General features: G+C 43.8%; 1 protein-coding gene and 1 long non-coding RNA gene across 2 annotated transcripts in view; one reads left to right on the top strand and one right to left on the bottom strand.

The window, feature by feature from the left end:
- Window positions 1–26,227, top strand: part of NEURL1 (neuralized E3 ubiquitin protein ligase 1) — a 142,303-nt gene that overhangs the window by 11,373 nt on the left and 104,703 nt on the right. The window lies entirely within an intron of this gene.
- LOC136293869 (uncharacterized) lies at window positions 3,321–5,715 on the bottom strand. The gene is made up of 3 exons (XR_010722268.1): window positions 5,633–5,715; window positions 5,397–5,514; window positions 3,321–5,290 (listed from the first exon to the last, which is right to left on the bottom strand). It is a non-coding gene; the product is annotated as an uncharacterized lncRNA (long non-coding RNA).

Genomic DNA, 26,227 nt, shown 5'->3' with positions numbered 1-26,227 from the left:
TAAAATTGCCCCAGCCTTTATTTTTCTTTATAGCAAGTCATTTATAGTTTAAAATCATTTCTGTTTTATTATCTTCTCCATTTTATTTAGGGTAAAACAAGTAATTGTTATTTAGCTGTTTAATCCTTCCATGGGCCATCTTGAAGCCCTTGAATGGTGGCTCTTTACAGCTGAACCAAGTCTCAGGGTGAGGATAAACAGCTGACCCATAAACTCCAGGCAAGTTGTCGCATTTCCAGTGCCTCTGAGCCATCTTGTGCCTCAAAAATTAATGCTACTTACAAATTGCCTTCTGCTGTGCTCCATCAAATGCTAAGATGCTGTAATTATTTATGACAGTTAAAATCTCCTGATGCATTTAAATAAAAGCCAAACATACAGGGAAAACATGTCCTGTGAAGGAAGGTTGCAGCATGAAAGATGGCTTGTTTTGACTGCAGGTCACATTGAGGGGCAAGCTTGATATTACATGTAAGAGATGGAGACCTAGATGTGCTAGATTTTCAGGGGAAACTCCATTGCTGCTGTCATTGGACTATTTTCAGGTGTTTGGATGAGTGAATGACCCAAATATAGTTTAAGCCTGTGACTATTCCATTTTGATAGCAATGCAAATACAGTAGGTGAAGGCTAAGAGCGCTGCATCTAATTTAGCAGTGTTGCTTTAGCAACATCGTGCAGGATGCAAATAGTCTCCTTGGTAACACTTCCTAAGTGTCATTAGATAAGCCATGGTTATAAACACGGAAGCAGATCAGAAGGAGAGACATGCTCTTGTGCTGTGCCTTTTTATAGCCCCAGACATCACGATTAGCAGGATGGCAAGAGGAGAGAGGAAAGCTGTCCTGGGGCTTGTAGCGCTCCTGAGCGTTTGTATGTTGTGGTTTGGAAAGCCACACCAATGGTGATGGGGTTTTCTGACTTGGTTTAAATAAAACCCTTTAAATAAAGGTTTTAAATAAAGGGAGGTGGTTGTTCCTCCCCTGCCTGGTTGCCACAGACATACATTGTGTCCTCATGCCTCTCCAGCAGATGCAGATTATAGATGTTTACACTTCTTCCCTCTAATGGCATATTCAAGTCTTGCTGAGTTTTGAATCTACAGGTTGGGAAGGGGAGAGGGAAGGAGACCCCAGAGCTCAGTGTGTGTGACTTTCTCCCATGTTCAGCCTGGAAAGAATGTGGAGGTTGAGGTGAAGGATCTGCCTCTGGGCTGGGATTAAGTCCAGCATCTGCTCCCCTTCTGCTGATCTTGCCCTGTTCCACTGTCATTGCCAGTGGATTACCTCTCCAGAACCAGACTTGGCTTTCTCTGTTGAATTCCAAAGACTCTTTCCTAGGGATCAGCAACAGAACAGAGATGAAAGTGAGAAATGGGGGTTAATTAGTGCTCAAAACCAGGGCAGCTGTTTCTGCTGTTGGCATTGCCATATAGAAAAGAGTCATGAATTGAGACAGAATCCCACTGGTCGATGCCTGAGGAACTCATCCAAGGAATGTGAATGCCTGATGATAACAACTGGAGCACATCGAAGACAGTAGAAGGAGCCAAGTCCACAAGAGCATCAAAACAGGTTTATTCTGGTTTGGGTTAAAAGTCTGAAAGAGCAGAAGGTTTATTTTATCATTAACTTGACCCTGTGTTAGTAGAGGCAGACAACTGGTAGACTTTTGCATTTTTTTGGGAATCCTCTGAACTGAAGCTAAGCCAGACCCTTTCAGCAAAACCCCTCCTGATCTGTAACCTTCAGGTCCACCCACAAATCCATTGACTGGAGACTGGCCAGTTGAAGCAACCTCTTTTCATTTCAGTGGTGTGCAGCACTTCACAATTTTGATACATGGCAGAAGACCTACTGCAATTTCCCCTATTCTAATAGAAAAAGTAATTCAAATATCAATAGTCTCTTTTTACAAGGAAAGCTCAGAATAAGGAGAACAACCATCCCTACAGCCTTTTTTTTGCTCCATAATCCTCTTGGAATTTATCCATCTTCAAATCACTCATTTCTCGTGGTCTCTGTTGTAAATGTCAATGCTAATTAATGAGACCTTGGCCCTTTGTGTAACTGGGTAACAATCTCAGGTTTGTTTGTGAGATGGGTACCCTTCCATCTCCCCAGGGGATGGTACTGGGTCTGTTAGCTCCATGTGTGACAAGCTGCAAGAGGCAAAGTCTGAAACACCTCTCCACCTCTATAGTGTCAAAAGATGCAGGTGAAGCCCTCCTAAGATGGGTGAGAGAAGTGTTTCCTAAACCTTTTAGAGATTAAAATGAAATTTCTGGGGTCCCCTTACTGAACTGCCTGCATCCCATGGCTGTAGGCATCCATGGATGGATCTCATCCCATCTCATGCCATCCCTATGCTGGGCTCCTGGGACCCTAGTGGAAGGCCCTTCGGAGTTTTCTGCTTTGGAAAGGAGACATTTGAGTCACTGGACCACAGGATGCCGTTCCAGTCCTAGGGCAAAACATTGCTACTTTCTCTGTGCAGCATAACAGCCTTCATGCAGTGTACCCTGGGGCTGATGTGAAGGTGGAGTTTGTCTCTGCATCCAAATTGTTCTGCAATAGAGGAGCTGACTAGCTGTTTCTCACCACCATGATCTGTGGTTTAGTAGGACATGAGAATTTGGACAAATGGCTTGGCTAAATTGTAGCTCAACCCTCAACTGCCCTTCCCTCTGCTGTATGCAGAATGGAGCATTTCTCCCCAGGACAACTGTATTCCTGCCGCATGTACTTTAGAGTCCTTAACCAATTTGGAAGGCATAGTGTTTTAAACCAGTTTGGGATAGGAAAATTATTTCTGTTGCAGAGAGAAGGGTAATAGCTCATGCTTCCTGGTGAGGATCAAAAAGCAGGAAAGCTAAGTTTTTTTATGTGTGCCCTCTCATGGGACTTCAGGGTCTCCAAGTAAAAATGTATGGGGGGGCAAGAACAGACCTAAAGCCTGTCCTTGTCATTGCATAACACATGTGTCTCTGTCCCCCTTCACTGAGCTGTTTTTGCAAAGCCAAACATTAAACTCTCTGTAATGATTTAGACCTGATTCTAACTTGGTCTAGCTGGAGAGCTGAGTGGCATTTTGTACCCAGAGCCATCATAAAATGCTGTTTTAGAACATCATATGGGACATTAGCACTTTCTCGTTGGTCAGAGCCCAGGGTGGAGTTCAGCTGAGATTCTGTTTCCATGACAGGTAGGACCACTGCAGCTCATCCAGATGTGTGCAGTCCTTTTTCACCTGAGGGGTTCTCAGCTGGGTACACTGGTCCTGCCCACCCCCTGCGTGGTTGCTGCAGCCACCCTGCAGCCTTGCTGTGAGCCAGCTCAGGCATTTCTGTAGCTGCACCATGGTCTCATCCTGAGCAGCACCTCTGCACGACGCCGGCTCCTTGCCAGATGGAGTGATGCTTTTGTATTCCCTGCCCTGCCCTTTTGTATTCCCTGCAGCGCCTGGGTTTTCCTTGGGGATCTCCTATTCACACATGGAGAATTCCTGAGGCTGATGTGAGTGCAGAGCCCCACAGTGAGGCTGTGAGTCAGAAATCCCCCAGTCTCCCATCGTGCACCTGAGACTGGAGGGCTTGTGCCATTGTGCAGTTGCAAACTTCTTCAAATCAGTGTTTCAGTGCAAGCAAGGCAGTTCCGGCTTTTCTGAGACTTTGTGGGGTTTTTTGCTTTGAGTTTGGTGGGGTTTTTTTTTTGTTTTGTTTTGGTTTTTTTTTTGTTTTTGTTTTTTTTCCCCCCCAGAGTGAGAATCAGGAGTTCCACACCTAGTTGTGGCTTCCTAACCCTCAAGGAAATCTCTTCTTTTCTCTCTTGATCAGTTGACATGCTGATGTTTTGCCATGCACCCTGATTAGAGACGGGGGAGCAGTGTGAGATCACACTGTGGCTCTGACGAGGGATGCTCAGTTCCACTTGGGGCAGGGGCAGGCATTGCTCCCCAGCTCCTCACCTGCACTGCTCCTGTCCCCTGTGCACTGGCTGCCCTGTATCTGCCAGCCAGGCTCCCCCAGGCCGCCACAAAGGGCCAGACGTGCTCCTTGCCCACCTCCTGGCAGTGGGGGGTGGTCTGTGGATGAAATGTGTCCCCACAACAGGATGGCATCCCAGTGCCCAATCCAGCCAAGAGACTCTTCTCTAACCCACCTGTCCTGATCTCTGGCACTTGCTTTGCTGCCAGTTTCTGTGAAAATGCTCCTTTTTGATTTTCTTCACAAAAAATTAGAACAGACCACAACCAAGAATCCTTCCCAAGTGGCTGCTGCAGCCACAGGGTAGCTTCCCCTTTGACACGGAAGTCCTCGTTCAGTATTCCCCTCTGAGAACAGCTGACTTTTGGCCACACTGCTTGCTCAGATAGGAGTGTTCTCTGTTGCTTGCTGGGTGCTTCCTCTGCAGCTGAGAGCCATTTTCACGGCATGCAGTGACCTGCCCTGTCTGGGGCTGTCACCCTTCTCTGTTATTTTTGTATTTTTAGTGGCTTTCCTTGTGCAATAACGTGGATTATTTATTATTTGATAAGCATCTTCTTAGCAGAATATTAATGCATATAATTAAGATAGTATTTGGCTCTTGAATCACACTGTTCGTCCTGAAATTGTCTTAATTACACAGCTGCTCCTCTAGAATGAAGCTCTCTTTGTTTAAAAGCTTAATATGGAAAAAGGGACAAAATTTCTTTCTCCAAGGATAAAACCTTCATTTCACATTTCTGGCTTTGTGTGAATCAGTCGCTTCTCTATTTTAAGGAAGGGGAGAAATCAAGGGAATAATAATGCTGATTTTTGTTTTAATCCTCTACTTGGAGTAACCATAAACTAACTTGATTTTTTTTTTCTGCATTATTGAAGGTAAAAAGCTTGAGGATCTTGCATTCTTTGAGTTGGTTCACATGCAATTCCTCTGTTTTTTCACTCTCTGCCATCTGGAAACTCAGGCATCCCTAATAGCCAGATGAAATCTATCAGATAAGGCACTTGCTTTTCACCAGCTTCCAGTTTGTGAAGCATAAACCTCGCTTTGACATGAGCCTTAACCTCTTAGTTTTACAACAACATATTAAAAATGCCTTTAGACAAGTCTATAGAGTTAATTCAGTCTTCTGCAAGGCAGCTGAGAAGTTATGTTCAATTTGCTGTCAATTCTTTTGCTTTAAACATTGCTGCTGTAAACTATCAGCCTCTCCTGTGAGTACATTCGTGTTTGGAATGATGCAGTAAATCAGATTATAGCTGTCCTTTATTAACTCTGATGCACAAGATTTCAGCAGTGGAGGTCTGATTCAGAGAAAATGAATGAGGATAGTTAAAGTCAAATATAAATAGAGCTCATTAAAAAACAAACAAACCAGCCTCTGTTTCATTATGTGACTCTTAATTGTACCATGAGTGTAGAAGTAGCTCTCATTAAAGTCTCCCGGCAGCCACCTTTTCTTCATCTCCTTCTGCAAACTCGCCCACAAACTCCCAGGATTTCCTGGAGACGTGAACCCAATTTGCACCTGGGAATGGGACACAAAGGGACAAAGCAAACAAAAGAAGCCTGTGTGCATGTGCACTCAATAAAAAGAGCATAGCCTTGCCAGTCCATCTGCATCTGTGCGGGCAACCACCACTTACCAGCGCCTATGACCCCTTTTCTACACTCTCAGTGTGCAGCATCGTCCTCACCTGGCTGGGCTGAGCCAGAGGAGCCCTCTGATTTCTGCTCCTGTGTCCTGTGCCTCAGCTGGGGTTTGTGCTGTGGGTTCTGGTGTTGCTATGGTGCCAGCTCCACGTTCCCCAGGCACACAGCTGCAGTGGGAACACACAGCATGGTGGGGTCAGCATCCAGCCCCAGCTGCTGGGGGAAAACATTCCCTCTGTGGCCCCCTGACCACCACAGCAAAGCCCAGTGTTGCCTATAAAATGAAAATAAGCTCCTTATTGCTGAGTGCAGTCTGTGGGGAGCTGCTGCCATTCCCTCAGCACAGACACAAGAGGAGCTTAGAGTCTGCCTTACACACCCGCCATGCCTGTGTGGGTGGGTTTGTTCATTTCTGGTGGGTTTTAAGTACATATGTTTTGGGGGAAGAGAGAAAGTGAAAAAGTAGTGATGGAGTCAGAGCATGGAATCAATCCAGCTTTGGTAACAAAAAACTGCGTATAGCAGTCTGTGCTGAAGAAAGGAAGGTTGCTGAATGGTACCCAGTGCTTCCAATTCAGTGATGTGCCATCAACAATTACCTTAAATGAAGCTTCAACTATTGCCTTAATGAACAGGACATGCTACCTTTGTGACATCCTGAGTGTGAAGGTACAGTGAATGGGAAAATAGTTTTGGAAAGGCCACTGGACAGTGTTTGAAAGGAAGACTTGCAGTTCTGGAAAAAGAAGCTACTTTTCAAGCAGAGTTAAAACATGCTTTCTTTTAAAAAGAGTCTTTTAAAGACTCTGTGAGTCTCATTACTGCTCATGCAATAGCACAAGTGGGAGATTAATACTCTTCTTGAGGGAATAAAACTGCAATATCTCTTGAGCAAATCTATTCCCACATGGACGAGCGAGCTCAAAAGCAAACAGCAGCTTTATGCTATTTAGGATTGTACTCCTGGGTCACATGTGGAGCCTAGAAGGGCCTGGCAGTATCAGTTGCACTTTTCTCATGGCTTCCCCCTGAAGTTCAATCTCAGTGTTACCATAAACTCAGTCCCAGCATTACTGAGATCACGAGGTCACTAAGTCCTTGGTATTCTAAAGCAATGCAACAGCTGCTCCTGCTCCCTGCAAACTTAACTGGTGTGATGCCTGAGTGCCCATCACAAGGGCTTCCACTGTTCCAACTTTACATGGAAAATCATTCCAAAGTTTTAATTAATTTTTATTCGTAATCACAGGGCAATTTGGTGTGTGCAGATGGAAATCAGTAGACAAGTGGTAGTATTTTTATGTATACATATGTTTTACAAAAAGAGTTGCAGTTTACTCAGAACCTGGGCTGGACTGTGACTGTTTAATTACTGTTCACACAGAAGTAATTTGCAAAGTGTTGATTTCTGAAATCAGTGCACTCCAGTCCAATAAATATTTAATGCTTCCATCTGATATTTTTAAGTTAGTTACCAACCCTGCTAGATGAGTCTGTGAAACAATTATCTGCTGTTGACATAATGAACAGTTTTGAGATCCAGCTTTCATTGAAACCTAGAAGAAAGCAGGTTTCCTGAACCCAGTTTTGTTCTCTTTATTAGGTTAAATATGGATATGGACAATCTTGGATGTAGAGACGTGTTCATAGCAGGCAGACCAGTGTAGAATTACATCTTAATTTTATGAGGGAAAATACATTGAGTCTTCCCTAGTAAGACTATGACTGCAGGTCCTAGGTTAGAATTTTGGGAGCAATCTAGTTGGTGCATGCAGTATCTTTTCTACTGGGAATAGCCTAATAAAGTGAAGGGCATGGTGGCCATTCCAAGGAGCAAAAAGGAGGTGGAGCTTCTCTCCCTGCCTGGACAGGAGGGAGCATATGGGGCCGTGCAGGCAGCTGGGGGTCCCATGGGTTGTGGCAGGATCTCAACCTCACCCTCTGCAAAACTGAATATGGCAAAACCTGTCTGCCTCTGGCTGTGTGACAGACTGTTTAATTACTGATATTCATGGAGGGTTTGGCGCTCTGTGGATGGGAATGCCCTGTGCCAATGCAAATGTCACTGCTCGTGGTACAACGCAGGGCCCTCAATGATTAGTTCTGTTTTACTGTTTTTCTAGTACAATTATGTTTAATTCATGTGTTGTTTCATCAAAGTGTCTGTCATTCAGGGCTTGGCCTCATCTTCTTAAATAGCTGGATATAAAATTACAATGTGTTCCTCCAGTGAGACCATATTTCCAGAATATCATCACAGCTTTATGATGGCACAGGGCTTTCTGTTTAGCTGAATGGATACACTGAATCATCATTTTAAAAAGTAAAAATCTCTTGAGCTTGGATCATTGGATTTGTGCCATCTTCCCTACCAGGTTACTGTGAATCAGCACAATAAAAACCTGTGACTTCGACATTTCTTGTTGGGTCAGGGTAGACCAATTTGCAGTTGACCAGTCTTGGGAAATTGCAAATTGCAAATCACCCAACAAAACAAGACTGATTTTCCAGGAGATGTTCTTTCTTTGAGCCCTTCCCCAGTCTAGTGGCAGCTTCCAGGGGTTATTTGGAAAGCAGTGAACTTGTCTGAATGACCCTCATGTCCCTTTGGTGCCTAAACCTCCTGGTGGAGCATTGCTGCCAGCATCAAATGCTTCAAATACCCAAAGCGCCCATGTAGGCTGCTCTGGGATGGGTGGAAGCCTGTGCCTGTAAATATGAATCTGTAGTTTAGATAATGGTTTTAGCAATGCATTCAAATTATTGCCCAAAGCTCTTCCCTATTGTGCCCTTGCGTGTGAAAAGACCAACCCAGTCCAAGCCTAATGGGACCCTAATGAAATTGTTTCCTGTAGTTTTTTGCTGTGCAGCTGGATATAATAACTCCAGCTAATGCACCAGGGACATGCAACAGCAAAGTTCTCATTGCACTTGATGAGACTGCTGCAGCAGTGGATGGACAGCTGTGGGGATGGGTAGGTGTGTCAACCGATCTACAATGAGACTTCTGGATTGAAAACTTTTGCTGGATTATGGAAGAAGCTTTTGAATTGCTACTGTGATGGGCTCCCCTTGTGTAACCAGGTACTACAGTCTCTTTTTGGCTTTCATGTGGGTGGTGATGTGCCAGAAAGGACGAAAAAAAGAGAAGCATGGGAAATAGTGTTGGAAGCGTGATTTGCAGTATTACTTTGGTACGAGTCTCCCTATATTTTATTAGAAGATGGCTTTTAAACTTTCTGAGGCAGGTGCTGAATGGTGCTCCATGGTTTGATTAACCAGCATCTAACCTCAGGAAATCCCCAGCAGCTGTAAACAAGTATTAAATTAAGTAGTCTTTTGGCTAATGGCTGTTCCTCTGCTGCCAGTAAAGTGATATCCTGGACAGTTTTCTTGCTGCTTTTATCTAGTTTTCTGAGGGAACCAGGACCGCTGCAGTCAGGTGAAATGCAAAGGAACAGGAGCCATGTCTCTGTTTGTTACTCTAGATTTGGACATGTGTATGGTGGTGGGGCACTCCTAAAGAGCATGAGGCATTTTCTGTCCCCATTATCTCCTTTGCAGCAATCTCTGCAGGAGATCAGAGTCTGAATGCTGCAGAAATCTGCTTGGTGATGTGAGACAGCATGGTCTACTTGTCACAGCAGGGCTTAGTGGTGATAAATCCCTGTACTTGATGTTCCCATGCAGATATCAAGGCATTTCACCTCTCTGCACCTCAAAATACCTATATATAGGGATAAAGGAAGGAGAGACTTAGAGATGCATTGTTGTTATTATGGTATAATTCTAACCAGAAACAAGCTGCAGGAAGGAGCCAGCAATTCCCAGTTCCTGCTGCTGTCATCTAGACCCAAATCAGTGACTCAGTGTGAGTTCAAAGGAGGTTGGAGGTAGTCAGTGTTGGGTCTACTGCGGGCCCCCATTTTACAACTGGTAGCCACTCAAGAAAATCTTTTTCACTGAAAAAAACAATTCCTTTCCCCCGCACATCTTATTTTGAAAAATTAGTTTTCATTTGCATCCCTGAATGGACTTGCTGTGCCATGCAATGTATCCTGAGGTGAGGGATGGGGCTGGATGCTCTGGCCAGGGAGAGAAGCCAAGCCCTCCTTGTGGATCATCCAAGGATCGTCTCATGTGGCTTTGCCGAAAGTTAAACTTCTTCGGGGAGATTGTACCGAAGACTAAAGGCATGTCTGAACTCAGGGTGTGGGTTGTCATTTGACCAGCTTGTTGCCTTAATTTGATGAGTTTTTGAATGATTTAGGGAAGATTCTCCTCCTGCTGAGACCTCTTCTGTCCTCTGTGCAAGCAGGTTCCTCCTGGAGATGACAGCGTGTGCACTGATTTGCAGGGCAGTCCCTTGCAGGTTCCTGGTTTCCCAGGGGTGTGATCTTCACATTTTTGTGAATGAAGAATCTATCTGTGCATCAGGGATTCAGCAGGAGGAGCCAACAAGGCAGCCATGTTGTAGTGCTTCCATCCATGTTTCTTCACCACTGGAACCTCTCTCCTGTCTTGCACAGAGGCCAGGCAAGATGCTGGGTTTGTGGAACAGTGTGATACTTGCACGACAGTACTTTGCCTCTTCATCATCTCACAGCAGAGGCCTGATTGTGCTGCCTCTGTGAGCTTCAATCTAGAAACTTGCTTCCAAAGACCATATTAGTATTCTGCAAAGAAAACAGGAGTGCTTTCTTCATTGAGTCAGCTCAAAGGACTAGTGTGGGTCGGCTATTGTAGGAAATAAATGACTGCTGGAAAAAAAAAAAGCATTAAAAAAAAAAAGTTCTGCTTTGAATTATTCTGGTTCAAAAATAAGTTGGTTTAAATGGGTGGGGGCTGGTCCAGGAGAGCAGTGTTGTGCGACCCAGCAGCCCCACAAGCCTGCAGGCTGAGATCCCTGCACAGAACTTGACTCCTGTGGTTTCCAGCAGAGCAGCCAGCACAGAAAGAACCTTGTAAAAGAGAGAAGGAAAGACAAGCAGGAGAATAACAGCACTTCCATAGTACTGCACTTTCTGGGTATCAGAGTAATTCTGTGATAAATATTGTCTTTAATAGTACAAATCCAGCTGATAACCATTTTGGTAAATAATAATAAAAGAGCTGTGACAATTCTGCTCTAGTGTGACTAATACAGTGATTTTATTTATCTTGAAGAGAAAAATACACCAGCACAGAAAGTTCCTTTCTGCCATTTGTCAGGTGTGCAGATGCCATTGGCTAACATTTGGGCCCGTGCAAAGGGAGCAGCAAACATACACCTTTGGGTCTCTTTTAGGCTTTGTTAAAATACCCTGTTTCTATGTCCTGAACATCTGTGCTTGATGCATTTCAGCTCCTTCCCATCTTTAATGTGGGGATTGCCTCTCTAGCAGTCAGGGAGATGGCAGCCCAGGCAATCTGTTTCTCTTTTACTACATTAATAGCATTTGCTAGTGTTAAGAGACCTCTGCAGCCCTGGACAGCAATAATGGTTACTGTGGTTTTTTATCTAATGACTAAGAGAAGCCGGAGATGGGTGATAAACCTGGTTCAGCATCAAGTGCTGAATGACAGGGCTTGTCTCTGAGCAGGTGGAAATTGGCAGATTCATTGCTGTGCCTTCCTGCACCTCCCCAGGCATACCTTATGGCATTAAAAACTTGGAATTGTTTTGTTTTGGGTGGAGTTAATTGGAATGGGCTGCTGAGTTAATTGGAATCAATTAGAATGGGCGGCTGAATTATCTTTTTCAATATGTATATTAATGTTACCTCACACTCTTCTTCCCTTTCCATCTGATCAGAGAGCAGAGGGAAGAGGAGAGTGCCAGGTGATGTCCATGTGGCAGAGGTGGGTGTTGAAACTCTGACACCTGGCTTCTCTTCCCTCAGTGCAGTAACTGCTGAGAAATGCTGCCTTCCGCTAACACATTTGATTTGCATTTGCCTCCTCTGGTTGCTGAGGTATCCCATCTCTTTTTTTGCCTGGAGAGACACTGATGTTCTTGTGTGACTAGCTCAGGAAAGGTCTACCTTTAGCAACAAGGAGATATTGGGAACTCTGCTTTTAACTGCAAGTATGCAGTTTCTCATCCATAGCCCAGATGAATTGCCAGCTGTGTTTTCATTTAAATAATGAATTTATTTAAATTCAGGTTAAAGAATACAACATAAAGGCTAACTTGGCTCTCATTTACTTGGGCGAGAACAGGCTCTAGCTTTCAAAGTGTTAATAACCAGTGTTGTTGGAGTTTATCTTACAGCAAGCCAGGAGCCCCCTCTAGGATTATGGTCCATGTGTTCCGGTGCAGTAAGAAATATCCAGGCTCTGCCCCGGACAATGTGTACTCTTTTTAAAATGTCTCCTATAGATCTTTATGACTTGCCTGTCAAGCTTTTACTGAGCTCTGAGTTTAAAGAGACAGTTTTAAGTGCCCAAAAGTTCAGCTTCATTCTTCATTCATTTTGGTTGTTGTATTTAAAGCAAAACTAAATTAATTAAAATAGCCACTTCAGTAAGGTAATGTTATTTCCAGCTTTCTAAGAAAGCGTTGGAAAGGAAAAGCACAAACCTTTGCTAGATTTGGCAGCTTCCTTGGAAACTCTATCCCTGTGTGAGAGTGCATTAAAAATAATGCTCTCTGGCAGCACTTTTGGAGTCTGGAAGATTAAAGGTAGTAACCAGCTCTGTATCATAGATATCTTACATTAAATCAGAAATCACAAGTATCTTAGACTTACTACTCAAACTCATGGGGAAGAAAGCCCCTGGTCACACTTAATTTTAACAATGTTTCAGTATTGCATGTTCTTCCTTTCCCCCCAAGCACCACGACAAGATTTGTGTTTTCAGAGGATAGCACAGGATGAGCCTCACTATGGCTCTCTGGTGGACAGTTCCTGTGTGTTAAGTTTGCTTGGAGCTTCTCTGCTGATGCTTGCTGCTATATTGTCTCTTCAGCTGCGACTTCAGCCAAGTTTTGTAAGCAGAGATGAGGCTCAGCCTCTGAGTTTGGACCTAGCTCTTGGGTTTCCTCCTGGGGTGCCAACTGGCCAAGTGTTGGATACCAACTGTACTATCTCTGCTAATAAATTACACTGTCTCAGCTGATAAAAATGGGGTTCTAAATCTAGGATACTAAAGAAAGTGGTAGCTGCTATACAGTGGGAAAATAGATTTATCCTGCCCCACAGCTGTCAGTAGTTAGAGACGTGAGCTGTTGGAAAATATCATGTTTTTTTTTTCCTTTATGCCTCTTTCCCTTTTTGCATAAATACTTATCCATTCAATGCTTATCACTGTGCAAGAGTATTAGTAAACATAAGCTTGTTGATAGTTGGCATTCTGATGCTTGACTGGAGGGAAGATCTACAACTGAAAAGGGGATTGAAATAATAAAGCCCCAAGTGTAACCTATGCTTGGGAAATACCAATGGTTGCTGTTAGCCTGAAGGATGTTGGGTTTTTTGTGTAGCAGTGAAATAAGATCCTTGAATGAGAACTATATAATTGTGCTGGAGCTTTGTGTCTGGGGTTGTGGCTCCTGTTCCTTTTCAGTGTGATGTGTGACCTGAAGAATTGATTTGCTAAGGACACTGAGGCGTGGTGAATTTACAGGTATCTTTACCTACAAGTTCTCTATTTTATTCCCTTGAGCATAAGAATCGGTCACTTTGCTTCCGCTGCAGACAGGGTAATTTCTCTATTTTTAAATTCTTTGTTATCCTAACTAGCAATGGTACTTATTCGATAGTAGCATCCTCTCAAAAAGAAAAAAAAAAAAATCCTTTTCTCACTTCACACAAAGGTTGTACATTAAGGATAGCAGGATGTGGGACTCTGGAGAGGAGGGTGAAGGCACACATATTGGCTTGAAAGGGCTGTGCATGCGATGATTCAGTGAAATGCACCAAGTCTTGATCTTGATTCTCTTGGGGTGTTCACAGGGGTTTGATATCGCTCCTCTTGGGATTTTCACAGGGGTTTAATATTGTTCGTTTTTTCTTGCCCATCTTGACATCTTGCTTTGATTTCAGTGCTTTCAGCTTGGACCCCTTTCTCTGCCCTTCATATCAGTGGGGCAGAAAACACTGTAATCTGAAGAACGGCAATGTGGTCTTTTCCCCTTGTCTTCCCACATGGCTGTATGTGCATGATGGTGTCATTGTCCTCTTTTCCCACCCTCTGTCTCCCCACTGCCTGGTTAAGTACAGCTCCTGTGAATCGGTGACTCACTGCAGAGCCTCTCAGCATTGTAAAAACCCCCACAAAACCAACCTGCGAAGTAATCTTTCTTTCCCAACAATTTTCTAATTATCATTCTAGGGCTCTGGCTTTGCTTGCAGGTGGGCTGGGAAGCCCGTGGCCACCTGCAAGGGGCAGAACTGTCACGTTACTTTAGCCTCAGCAGCCTCTGGTGGGGAGTTTTAATGTGGTTACAGCTGGGGCAGAAACCTCCTGTGCTATCACTTTGCTGGCTTTGTAGGCCACCCAGAGGAGTGATTTAGTGTCTGGAGTCTGAGATGAACTCTCCTTTAATCTGTGTTGTAAGCAAAAGCTGATGAGTAGGAGAAAAGGCTAATTTTTTTTTTTTCTGGAGAGGCCAATATGGTTTTTTTTCCTTTGTATTTTAAATGTGTAGGAAATAAAACTATCTAGAGGTGAATGAGTCACTTTCATGAGTCACCAATAGTGGGAAGAGGGGATTTAATATTTGCGAATCAGAAGCAAAAAGTACAGTCTGTTCCCTGCTTGGTGTGAGAGAGAAAATAATGGACAATTTAAAAAAGGCTGTTTTCTCCCCAAAAGAAGAATAAGAAGGAGGTTTCAGACTCTTCAGCACCTGGGGGTAAATGGCTGCCACCTCTCCTGGCGCTGTGGTCCTGCTGCCAGAGGTACTTCTTATCTTGTGGCTTTTCCAAACCTCCAGACTTCTGTCCCACGCTGCTGGTAGCCACTACCAGTTACCTTTGCCAGAAACTAAAAATGTACGAAGAGCCAGACTTTGTGCATTCAGGAGCCCCTTTTCTCGCCCAGAGAACAAAGATGGGCCAATGCAGGCAAGTGCAGCAGGACAGGAGGATGAGCAAAGGTGGGAAGTCATGCCCTGGCCATGCTGGTAACTCTCTTGAATGTCTGGTTAGTGGTGCCTGTTTGTGAAACCACTTGAATCTGACTCTTGTCTTCAAGGCTCGTAGGTTGTGACTGAGCCTTAGGGGAGGAGGAGGAGGATGTGTGGGGCCTTCCTCCTGTGTCCGCCAGCTGTCACTGTTGCTGCGCACACCCGGATGGCCGGTGCCTTCTGTCCGGCTGGGATTTACAGCTGCCCCAAAGCACCGAGCTTGTTTGGCTCATCCGTGGTGTGAGAGTGTTTATCCTCATCTTAACAACCTGTTCCTAAATCCGCAACTTTATTGCCTCCTAAAAGGCTCTGTGAAAGCTCCAGAGGTAATTTTAGTCCATACACATTTTCCCCCCACCTTGGTTGTAACAGTTTTAGATTTTTTTTTTTTTTTGAGGCATTGTTGCAGAACTAAAACTCCCTCGAAGTGCTTCTCTGATTAAACAATGGTTTGTAAAACTGAGGGGGTTGGAAGTAATAGTAAATTAGGAGAGGTGGTCACAGCAGGATCTGTCAGGCTTTGGCAGCATGCATACACACACAGATACCCACATATCTGTCTCTGTGTGTAGGCACTCAACTTCTTCCACCTTCTATTCCATATGATTTTGCCTTGAATTAATGAGAACTGCTTGTGCTTGTAAAGTGAAGAAGATGGATTTTGCCTCCCCAGTGTGAAATGGCTCACAGATGGAAGTATGGAGGTGTTTGCTGAGGGCTATTCTAAAATTACTCTTAGATGCAGTGAGCATCTCTTTGAGTATAGCACTTTCACCATCTAAGCTGAAAAACACAAAATTTGATTGAACAGGTGTAGACTGGACACCAGAAAGAATTTCTTCTCTCAAGGGGTGGTCCAACATTGGAACAGGCTGCCCAGGGAAGTGGTGGAATTGCCATCACTGGAAGTGGAAGTGTCAGATTTGATGACCATAGAGGTTTTTTCTATCTTAGTGATTCTACAAAATTAGCCTGACATTCACTCTGTGGCTCAAGAGGCCTTATACCAATATTGTAATCAGGTTTTGCTTGAGTTCAGATATCCCAGAACTTTACACTTGAAAGGGCTGAGTGAGCATAGTGTTACTTGATGTCATTATTGATGTACTTTGTGGAGATTATGCAGCAGCAAGGAGCCCCATCATGCTGTTTTTTACCTGTAACCATGTTTTGGATTTTAAGTCCCAATACTTATTGAACCAGGTTCTGCTGTGAGAGCCAGATGTGAACTGGAAGTTGTGCCATCCCTCAGCAGTGCTGCTTTAGACTTGCAGCAAAGAGCAGCATCTGGCCTTTAAAATGTAATTCTACTAAAAACAAGCACCAATCTACACAAATTTCTCCATTTAGGTTAGATCCTGCCTCCTGAAAACATAATCCAGAGGAGAAAGTGAGTTCCTGGCAGAGACAGATAGAAAATCCCAGTCCCTGCATTGTGCTCATGTACTTGCTGCTGTCCCTTTTCAAACCTGTGTTTTCTTATTGGTTCTCTCTCTTGAAGCTAAGTGTTAAGAATACTGAACTGACATTTTAAAATAGTTTTCTCAATTTCTGACCAGATTAGGAGCACTGAGTAAAAAGGGGAGGAATCTGTGGGTACATGTGTCTGTGCACAGGCGGACCTGCGTGGGATGTGTCCTGGGAAGAGCTGGGTTGAGCTTTAAATGGGTCTCTTGCACTCACGTTACTGTATCAGTCTGACCCCTCCTGTGCCAGGTGGCTGATAGGCCAGAGGGAGAAAAGGCACCTTTCCCATCTGCATTTCTGCTTTTAATTTGGCAGTACAGAGGCCTGGTTTGCTGCCAGTTGAGTAGCTGTGCTCGCAGCCGTGCCTGCGCCCTCCGCGTCGCTGTGTGTCTGTGCCATGGGCTTGGGGATACAGAAGAGGCAATTTGTGATCAAAAAGGCTGTTTCTTTCTCTAATGAGGTATTTATACATGCAGTTCAAATAAATACAACCAGAAATGGGGCATCCTGATGTGTGCTTTGGAAACATGGCTGGCCTTATGGATGTGGAAGGAGGCTGATAAAGAGTTTGGTCTTTTCCCAGCTCTCTTGCTGCCTCTCCTGCCTGCAGCCCACTGCTGCTACTCAGTGCTCCTCCAGACTATTTTTAATTGTTTTCTACTTATGTGGTGACTTCTGTCTGGGTCTCCAGGGAGCCTGCAGTAACACAGGTCATGCTCCCTGCATAGCAGTAACAGTGGAATGGATCTTTATCTGGGATGCTGCCTTGCTTTTCTGCCTGCTGTAGCCCCAGTGTTTCCCATTGGGGGATGGGGAGCTGACAGCCCACTGCACTGGGTTTTGGGAAGGAAAAGGCTTCTCAATAGCTTAATTATGTGTCATCTAATGTATTAATAGAATTGATGGAACTTAGTCTTGATTTATGCAAGAGGAGCTGAGGATGGGTTTCCTCTAAGATTTTGTGAATGATGGGATTTGTGCCCTTGTTGATTTGTAGGACCTTTCCTTGCTTCTCTTCTGCCTTTCTCCCTCTTTGTTTAGCTGCAAGCACTCTGTTGAAATTCTGTTGCTGAATAAATGTCACATCTCAGGTAGTACTGTCTTTGTTTTCCATATTTCTTTGCCACGTTGAGGCTCATTGTGTTTATCAGGTTTGAATAAACAGCCTGTGGCTGTGCAGAGATGGGGAGAAGCAAAGGAAGGGTTAAGTAGGCAATACCCAGATCCTGCCAGCTGGGATGTGAGCACATGTCCATGTGGCAGGCAGAGGTGAATTCAGTTTGCCTAGGCTGAACCTGAGTAAATAAGATCTGCTGAGATGTGGTGATATTAGGTTGAGCTCAGTGTTGCACAAAAAGTGGTCATACAGCTTCCATGTGGATTAGTGTTGGATAGAGTAAGAATGCATCTGTTCAAGGAGTGCAGCCTAAAAATACTTAATTCAAGCCTTGCAGCACTAAATAGCAGTCCTGGTAGTCAGAAAGACAATTGAAACCACTCAAAATAGCAAGAGGGAAATGAAATGGCTAGTTCTAATTTACATTCATGACAGCAGTTAAAAGAATCTATGTAGTGCAAGTTTGCTGTAAAGAGGTGAAACTTCCCTTATTCTGACATTTAATAGATCAGCTTAAAAAAAAATAACAACCTGACTGTCACCCTCGCAAAAATAATGGGGAAATACAACAGAAAAACTGCTGTGGGGCCACACACTAAGCCTGGTTCACATTGGGAGAGACTGGAGGGAAACGTGTGGTTGCACCAAAATGTGACTCAGAGCTCACACGTGTTTACTCCTCACTGAATCCATCCCAAAGACTCCTAAGAAAAAAAGAGATAACCCGGTGCTGCATTCGCTGTGGTGTAGTTTCCAAAAGAGGCCGCTGGTCGCAGGACTCCCCTTCATCTGCACTCTGGAAACAAACAATCAATTTTTCATTTTTAGTGGTTAATTCTGAAAATATGAAGGTCTGTTTAGTCTTGTCTCCCTAACATAAACCAGCCAGAACAAGGCAGCTTGAGGGGAGTTTGCAACAAGTTCCCTTATTTGGAATAACAGCCACTGGTGTAATGTGGCAGCTGTGGGACATCCCCACCCCAGTGGGGCTTGAGGGGTTGGGATATTCTTGTGATGGATCACAGGGCTGTGTTGGGGGAGTTCTGGGGGTAATGGACACGTTTGAGGAAACACAATGAGCCAGATTTGGTCTCAAGTTCTGCCTGTTACTTGCACCCAGTTTGCAGGAACAGGTTGTGACTTGAATTGAATCTGGAAAGGAGAAATGCAGATGAAAATAAAATTTGTGTTGAGCCAAACTTTTTCACAGAACTTTCATGGCTATGAATTTCTGCTTTTCTTCTGCAGGGCATAATACTATCTTACAAAGTCTTCCAGGAAAAGCTGCTGTCCCCTGCCAATCAGGTGCTTGTGGGCAGGTGCCACCCTAACAGGATCCTTGTGTCATGGCTGTGAACAGGCTGGAGTGGTGGCTGGATGTCTCTGGATCTGCTCAGCACCTCCCTGTGCTGTCCTCATTCCTCCTCCTCCTCTCCACAGCTGTTCTCACCCTGCTGCTCAGGAGGACTTTGATCCTGCAGAAAGGAGCCTGGAACAGCCCTTTTACATGTTGGATTGTCCTTAGTGAGCTGTCTTTTCTTATAGGCTTCAGATTTTCAGTAACTTGCTAATTGCATGAACTTGTAAGTCTTTCAAGTGTGCAACTTTCTGTGGCCTGAAATGGCACCCCTTTTTTCCTTGGCAAAGGAGAAGTGAGTTCTCTGAGCTCCTGCTGAAGATATGCTGGGAATTAGGGTTTGGTGAACTGGGCTCTGCTCAAAATGTGAGATGCTCTCCATGTTTGAGGTCTGATTACTGTTTACCTTTGACAACAGCAGAAAAAAAGTAAAGTGCATTTCATTTGCATATGACTTTTAAGTTAAACTGCTGGCCCTTATACTGAACAATTAATCTACACCCCCCTCTAATGCTGTCCTTGTCCATTCACTGGTGGTACAGGGGCTTTCTTTTGCTCAGCTGCTGCTGGTGAGTCCTTCCTTTCCTTCCTTTCCTTCCTTTCCTTCCTTTCTGTCCCTTCCTTCCCTTCCTGGAAATCGGTTGCACGCTTGTTCTATGGCAGACACATGTTCTATATGTTTAGACACATTTAGAATATGATAGTACTTGGATATGCATTTGTCATTGAAAGAGCCTATTTTATTTTTATTTGTTCATTAAAGAATGAATGACAAGTTCAGATCCCAGACAAATTCTGTTTCCTCCCAAGATTTTTTCAGTATAAATAAATTCGGTTTTAATAGAGCTGTCTAATAAATTTGCTTATGAATTTGGAAGGTAAACTTGCCTCCATAGGTAGATATTTATCATTTCATAGTCTTCCAACCAAACTTCCATAAATGGTGTTTTAAGCACTGTCTAAATTATTTCCATGCCATCTCAAATGTTTCAGAGACTGTTTTCACATCCTAATGATGATTTTAAGACAATGGAAATGTGCCTTGCTATGAAGAAATGTTTCCTTTTCACACTGCTTTTCTAAAAAGTCATTATAATAACTTGTATTCCTGCTCAAAGTGTTTTGTAAAATCTCCTGCTATTTTGGCAATCCATCCCTACTTAACAAATTATTTAAGTGTGTATTTGAATTGTACCTGCTACAAGAGAATGAGTCCAAGTTCACATGTCAGGAACAGGAAAAGATCCAGAAGGACCTACTCCCTGATCCTTGAACCATGCTAGAGGATCTCAAGACATTCCTGTGAGTGCTGCAGCTGCCTGTCCAGGGTTTTAGCCACACAGCCATTCCAGCATTTCTTCTAGGATGAATTAAGATAGAATTGGAGGAGCCAGAGCACATCTGATACACTTGGCACTCTTGTCTGTTCAGCATTTGTTAAATCACTAAGTTTTGAAGGAGATGCTGCAATTAGCTCATATTCTGTGCTTGAAGGATGGAGCAACGTGGGAGTTGTCCTGGCTCCAGGGACAGAGGCAGCAGGGTGCTTCTAAGAGCTCCTCAGTCCTGTTCATACTGCATCATCCCACACCATTTTTGAGCAGCCAAGCCCTTTGCTTTTGCCTGCTTACTCAGATGGGTGGGATGAGCTCTTGTTCATTTGCTCTTTTTTCCTAATCTTTTCCTTACTAGCACTTGGTCTTAACTGACAGTCAGAACCACAGAAGTTTATTCTTCCATTCCACCCACCTTTTCCTTTAAAATTCCCACTTTTAGAGTGAGCAATAGTTACAGATGCCTTCAAATCGCATTGCTCTCTCTGTAAACAAAGAGCTGACATCTGGCATATTTTGAAGTTGCTTTATTGGATCTTGATCGTTCCTGTAAATAGGCTCCGTGTCTGTCATACCTCAGCGGCAGTGGATAGATGGATGTCCTAAGCACTTCCTGCACGGATTGAGGGGAGAGGCCCTTCCCCTGTGGTGGGCACAGGCTGGAGGGTTGATGCCCTCAGGGCTGGTGCTGTGAAACAGGGACTGTTCCCACAAGAGCGGGAGGGTGCGCACACACTCACAAGTACCTTGGTGTTACAGTGCTGGTCGGAATCACAGTGGATCGTAAGATGAATAAACAAAGATGGAAGAGATGAAGTGCTGTTAGAGTTCGGGGATGAGTCCGTTTTGGGTGAAGCATTATTTTCGTAGACTCAGGTGTAGATTGACATGAAGCTCGAAGTATCTTTTTCAGATTTAAAGGTTTTATTTTCCTTTTTTTTCCCCCTTCTATCCCCAGCTAGTGTAGTATGAAACTCTAGAGTTTTGAGTGTGAGCCAGGTGTTTAGGTTTCATTCTTAAAAATTGGGAGATAATCTGCAGAATTTCCCCCATTGCTCTATAGTTGGAAAAAACCTCAAAAGCTTCAAACATGATGGTGTGGAAATCTTCTTTGTACAGCTTGAAGTCCAAAAACAGCCAATAGCAGAGAACCAGGAGACTGAACAATGGTTTTTAACACCAAGTTGATGTCAGCTCTTCTCCATGTAGCGATCACCTAACTAATTGGTGCTGTTGGGTTTAAGATCACATTTCCTGCCTCCCTTGTTGCTAAATGTGGCCTTAAAAATCATTAACAGAGGCTATTTTCACATCTTTCTGCTGAGGTGAAAAGTGTTGTTCCTAATTTACAGGCTGGAGGATAGGGAGAGGGAGGTGAAATGATTTGTCAGGGATCACAGAGGAGGGTTTGTGGGGTCAGGAATTGATCCCAGGTATCCTCTCACTTTTTTGCCGCGTTGTGGAAAGCAAATTTTTTGCACTTACTACAGGAACTGACAGAGGAAAAAATGTTTAATGTTTTTCTAAGCTACATTATAAACGCAATTCCTTTTCAATAGTATGCGTTTGTGCATATCCTCTGACAAACTATGACTGAAATTTATTATGAAGGGCTGTAATTCTTGCACATCAGAGGGGGAGAAATGAAATATTTACCTTAATCTCTATAGCATATTCCATATTTTCCTTGCTTTTGGTTACATTTTTGTGAGGCGAACTATGAATTCCCTCGCCTATTAATAATTTATTGTTACTGGAACATAATAATGTAGAATGCAGTTCGTCCAGGAAAAAGCTTCAACAGGGAGTGAGTCATTGATGGTAATAAACTTCCGTTCCTCTCAATAGACCATAGGACTGTTTAGAAAAAATGTTTTTGCCATGATTCCTGAATTGCTTGTGCTTTGTACAGCAGCTGGTAGAGATAAAACTGAACACAGCTGGGCAGACTCCCTGTCTCCCCTCTATTACTATAGCATGTTTCTGAATCATACACAAAAAATGTTTTGGTATGTAAAAGTGACTTCAGAAAAGCAACTCTGACTAGGAAACAGCCAGCAATGAGCAAGGATACTTTCCCAGGGTGTGATATCTACCATATCTATGGTGCTCAGGGGGTTAGCAATGCGTGGCTGTGTAGTGCTGAGCTTTCCAGCCTTACCCTTCTGTGAGAAGTGTTATCTCCTGGGAGCCCTGGGGCCTTCAGGAGGCAAATCTGAGCTGAGTCTGATAGTGTTTCACAGTTGCTTGGGTTGAGGTGCATCTTTGCATATTACTGTCTGTAACCTCCATCTTGTTTGCTCTGCAGGATCTCAGTTGCAAAGGACTGGTCTCGTGTTTGATGGAGCATGTCAGACGTGTTTCCTCCTGCTCTGCTGGCTGCAGGCCCTCAGGAGCAAGTTCCCCATGTGGGTCCAGGAGAGTAAAATGTATTTCTGGCCATGATCTTTTGCTCTTCCCATGAAGAAGCAGTATGATTAGTGACCAGATAGATAATAAACATCTTCTGAGGATGTTGGCTCTATTAAAAATGGCATTGAGGGGGTCATGAAGGGCATAAGCTTTCCCAGTCACAGAATAGTTTCTCCAGCATGGGTCTTCAATAAGTGGTGTGAAGGGTTAAATGCTTTTTAGTATAATTCCCAGCTTTCTTCCATAAGAGTCCTTTCAAGGCTCCTGGTCCTCCAAAATGCTACTGTGCCCATGGGGGAGGGTGCATGGTGGTGTTGCTTTCTGGGAGTTGTGTTGGTATCAAGAACTGAGCGTATAACTGTGAGGGACAGATTCTCTACAGCTCATTAAAAGGTGTATTTTATATCTGTGCACAAGCTTCCAGACATGGAAACATGATGGGTAAAGGTTTTGCAAGCTAGGCCTGAGTGAAGGGAAGGAGTTGACATAGCTGCCATGTGAATTGTAGGGCTATGGCTGGACAGCCACTTCTGGGAAGCTATATTGCATTAACAGTAAATGAATCCAGCTTTGTCTGAATAATGCTTTTATTTCTTGTTTTTCATATGGTGGCTTTAGTTGACAGATTTTGTGATTCTGTTATCCTTCAGAACATGTTTTTGTTGTAAAGCCTGCAGCTGGGTGACTTTGGATTCTGTGGTGTAATCTGTAACACTGCCTATTGCAGTGCTTATACAAGCTTTTTTCCCCTTTCTTTCAGTACAGCAATAAGCCTTTTTTTTTTTTTTTCAGGAGTTAATAAAGTATTATGAACTACCTCATCATTTTTATCAGTGTTTAAGAGATTTCCAAATTGTCTTTCAGTAGAAGTCTCAGTAGATTGCACAAATTTTCAAGATTGTTTGCCTTTGTGTTCCTCCCAAGTGCAGCACCACTTGTGCAGTGGTGCCCAGCAGCAGCACCACCATGGTTGGGTACGCAGTGTGCCCCAGGTGAGCAGCACACAGGCAGGCTGTGCAGCTTCCTCACTGTCATCATCTCACCTACAGGGAAGCTGAAGGACCTATCCTGAACAAGCATCTTTGGGTTTTTATCTCCTCTGCCAGAAGTAAGCTCTCTTTGAAACACTGTGACACTATCATGAGACTGATGAAGTCTCACAAAAAGAACCACTTCCTTCCCACCTTCAACAACTAAAGGCTTTTCAGTTTCACATAATGCTCCTAGCCTACTGTTATGGATTTGGACATCTTGCAGATACCCATGTACCTGCCTTCCTGCTATTTACTGGAAGACACAGTCTGTGTACCAGCATCTCATGCAGGTCAAGATCACAGACAGACTTTTTACCTCTCACTCCAGAAGGTACTCTCCTAAATATTTGGTGCTGCCCACTTCAGGCTCTATCATACCTGTTGTGCTCTACATCTTTATTTTTTCCATCTGTATGTGCAGGAAAGCAAATTGCTCATACATAAAAAAGAGGTATTTGCATTCACGAAGTGGATGTTCGTGTGTTGCATTGCTTGTCCTATCAAATGCTTCCTCAGTTGTAGGAACACTTGATAGATTTCCACATATTGATGAGATCCCCACAGACATGCAAATCCCACCTCCAGTGCAGAGCTGGGCATTCTGGCATTTTCTTTATTCAAACTCCAACTGCTGAAGACTTGGAGGTGTTGAGTTTAGTGCTGTGCTGCTGCAAGGAGTCTTGTCAATTCATTGAAGAAAATGGGGCTGATGGGAAGGTTGCAGAGGTCAGAGCAGAGCTGGAGGAGATTCTCCCTGAAGCTCCCAACATCAGCTCAGTGCAGTTCTGGGTGCTGCAGGGGAGTGATGTTGCTGCTACTGCTCACTGAATTAGGGATCACTTGGGAACTGCTCTGCATCTTACACGTGGCCTACCATACTGCCTGTTTCTCCTCTCTTCTTGTGACCTGGAGCAGGATGGACTATGTGTGCTCTCTGGTGGTGCTGATATAAAGTTTTGTGGTTGTTAAGATATTCTTCAATGCTCACATTTTTCCTTGAAGCAGCCAGGAAGGAAAGGGCAGAAGACAAAAGAAGATGGAGCATACTTTTTTTGGCACCCACATGTCTGCTGGATTGATGTGCAGAAAGCATTGTGCTGTGGGTACGGGGCATGCAGTGTATAAGTGTGAATTGCAAGTGCAGGGATACTCTCTTTCCCTTGGATATGTGCTGCATCCACAGGCAGTGTTGATGCAGGGTTATCACAGACTCCTGACCAGCTGTAGCAAGCTTGCAAAAAACCCCAGGAAATTTAGTGCCAGTTCTGGATAGTCTCATGAATCTTAAAAGCCTTGAAAGCTTTGTGAATAATCTCAAAAGAAAATAAATGCAGAGTGCTGCAGGGAAGGATGGCTGGATGCTGGCTGTCTGCTGTCTGCAGGTCTTGCTGGCTGATACATTCAGCTGCCCTTGTAACCCAACAATGATTCTTGTTCTTTTGAGATGTTTTCCTTCCCTGGTCCTTGCTGTCAAGACTCTGCAATGACTCTGTTTTTCATACTGATCTCTTTCCACCTGTATCAATTTTTTTTTCATTAGTAGTCGTTAATATTTTTCAAATGGACGTTTCCTTTCCCCACTGAATTTATTAATTAGGGGTGTTTCCTTCAGAATGTACCAAATTTGTATCCTTGAAGTCTGTTTGCCCTCTGCTGTCTTCTGCCAGCCTTCCTATTGCCTCTTGTTTATTTATTAAGTCTTCCTAGTGATTGCATTTCCTAATTAGTGTGTTCTCTCATTTCACTTAGTGTGCTGTGTCTCTCTTCGGTTGATGTGACTGGATGTGCATCTGTCCATCAAGTGATCCTATGGATACCTTGGCTAACTTCCTCCCAAACACAGAGTCATCTGTTCCATAGAGTCTAATTACTGGAATTATCCTGAATATCCTCATGGCTGCTGCTTTCTTCCTGTCAGCTCAGCTACTTCTGTCTATTAATGGACTTGACTGATGGAATGTGCACTGCTCTCAATCAGCTTTTAAAACAATTCCCGACTATTAACTTACTTAATAATTCTATCAAATTCTTTTCGCCCACTTTTCCTATAATTTTGAATTTTAGAAGATTTCATTTATTTTATGAAACAAGTCTCTTTTTGAGAATTTTTTTTTTCTGTAATTGTCACTTTCTGACATCTGGTAAAATATATCCATCATCACTCATATTTTTCCATTAATTCTCTTTCCCAGCTAATTTTGCTTGTAATTGCTTTCCTTTTGTTACTTGGGTCTTTTTCTCATATGCATTATTCCATAATTACTGTTTTGAACCTACTATATTTCACATGCCAAATTAAATCAAGTTGAGGAACTGGAGCACCTGGCTTCTTTTATTTTTTTTCTTTAACTCCTCTTTCTGTGTGGAGATGAGATCTGGTGTGACATTTCTCCCCTTACTGGAGGGTTCAGGTGAATGCTCAAATTACAGCTTAGCTTCAATTAAACACTTGGGTCTTAGGAGATGTGGACAGGAGCTCATCACTGGCATTGCTGGGTCAGGCACTCACTGCTGTGTTCCCCAAGCAGCTGCCAGCCAGGCGCCCAGCCCCCGTGGGACACTCCTTGTTGTCTTTACTGGAATCTGTCCTGCAGAAGTGTTTGTTCTGTCTTCTCCCCACATGGCTTCTCAAGCTGACAGCATCCAAGATCCTTGCAGTGGTTGTGAGGAGCCAAGCACTTGGCTGGTGTTTTCCTTGCTGCTGTACCTGGAGTGCAAAGAACACAGTGCTGATCTCACAGCATCAGGGCAACTC

This window comes from Chamaea fasciata, unplaced genomic scaffold (genome assembly GCF_029207755.1).
Source record: "Chamaea fasciata isolate MVZ Bird 193981 ecotype frontalis unplaced genomic scaffold, bChaFas1.0.hap1 SCAF_9, whole genome shotgun sequence".
Taxonomy (NCBI): Eukaryota; Metazoa; Chordata; class Aves; order Passeriformes; family Sylviidae; genus Chamaea; species Chamaea fasciata.
Note: the sequence above shows the minus strand (reverse complement) of the source record. Positions and strands in the feature narration are given on the sequence as shown.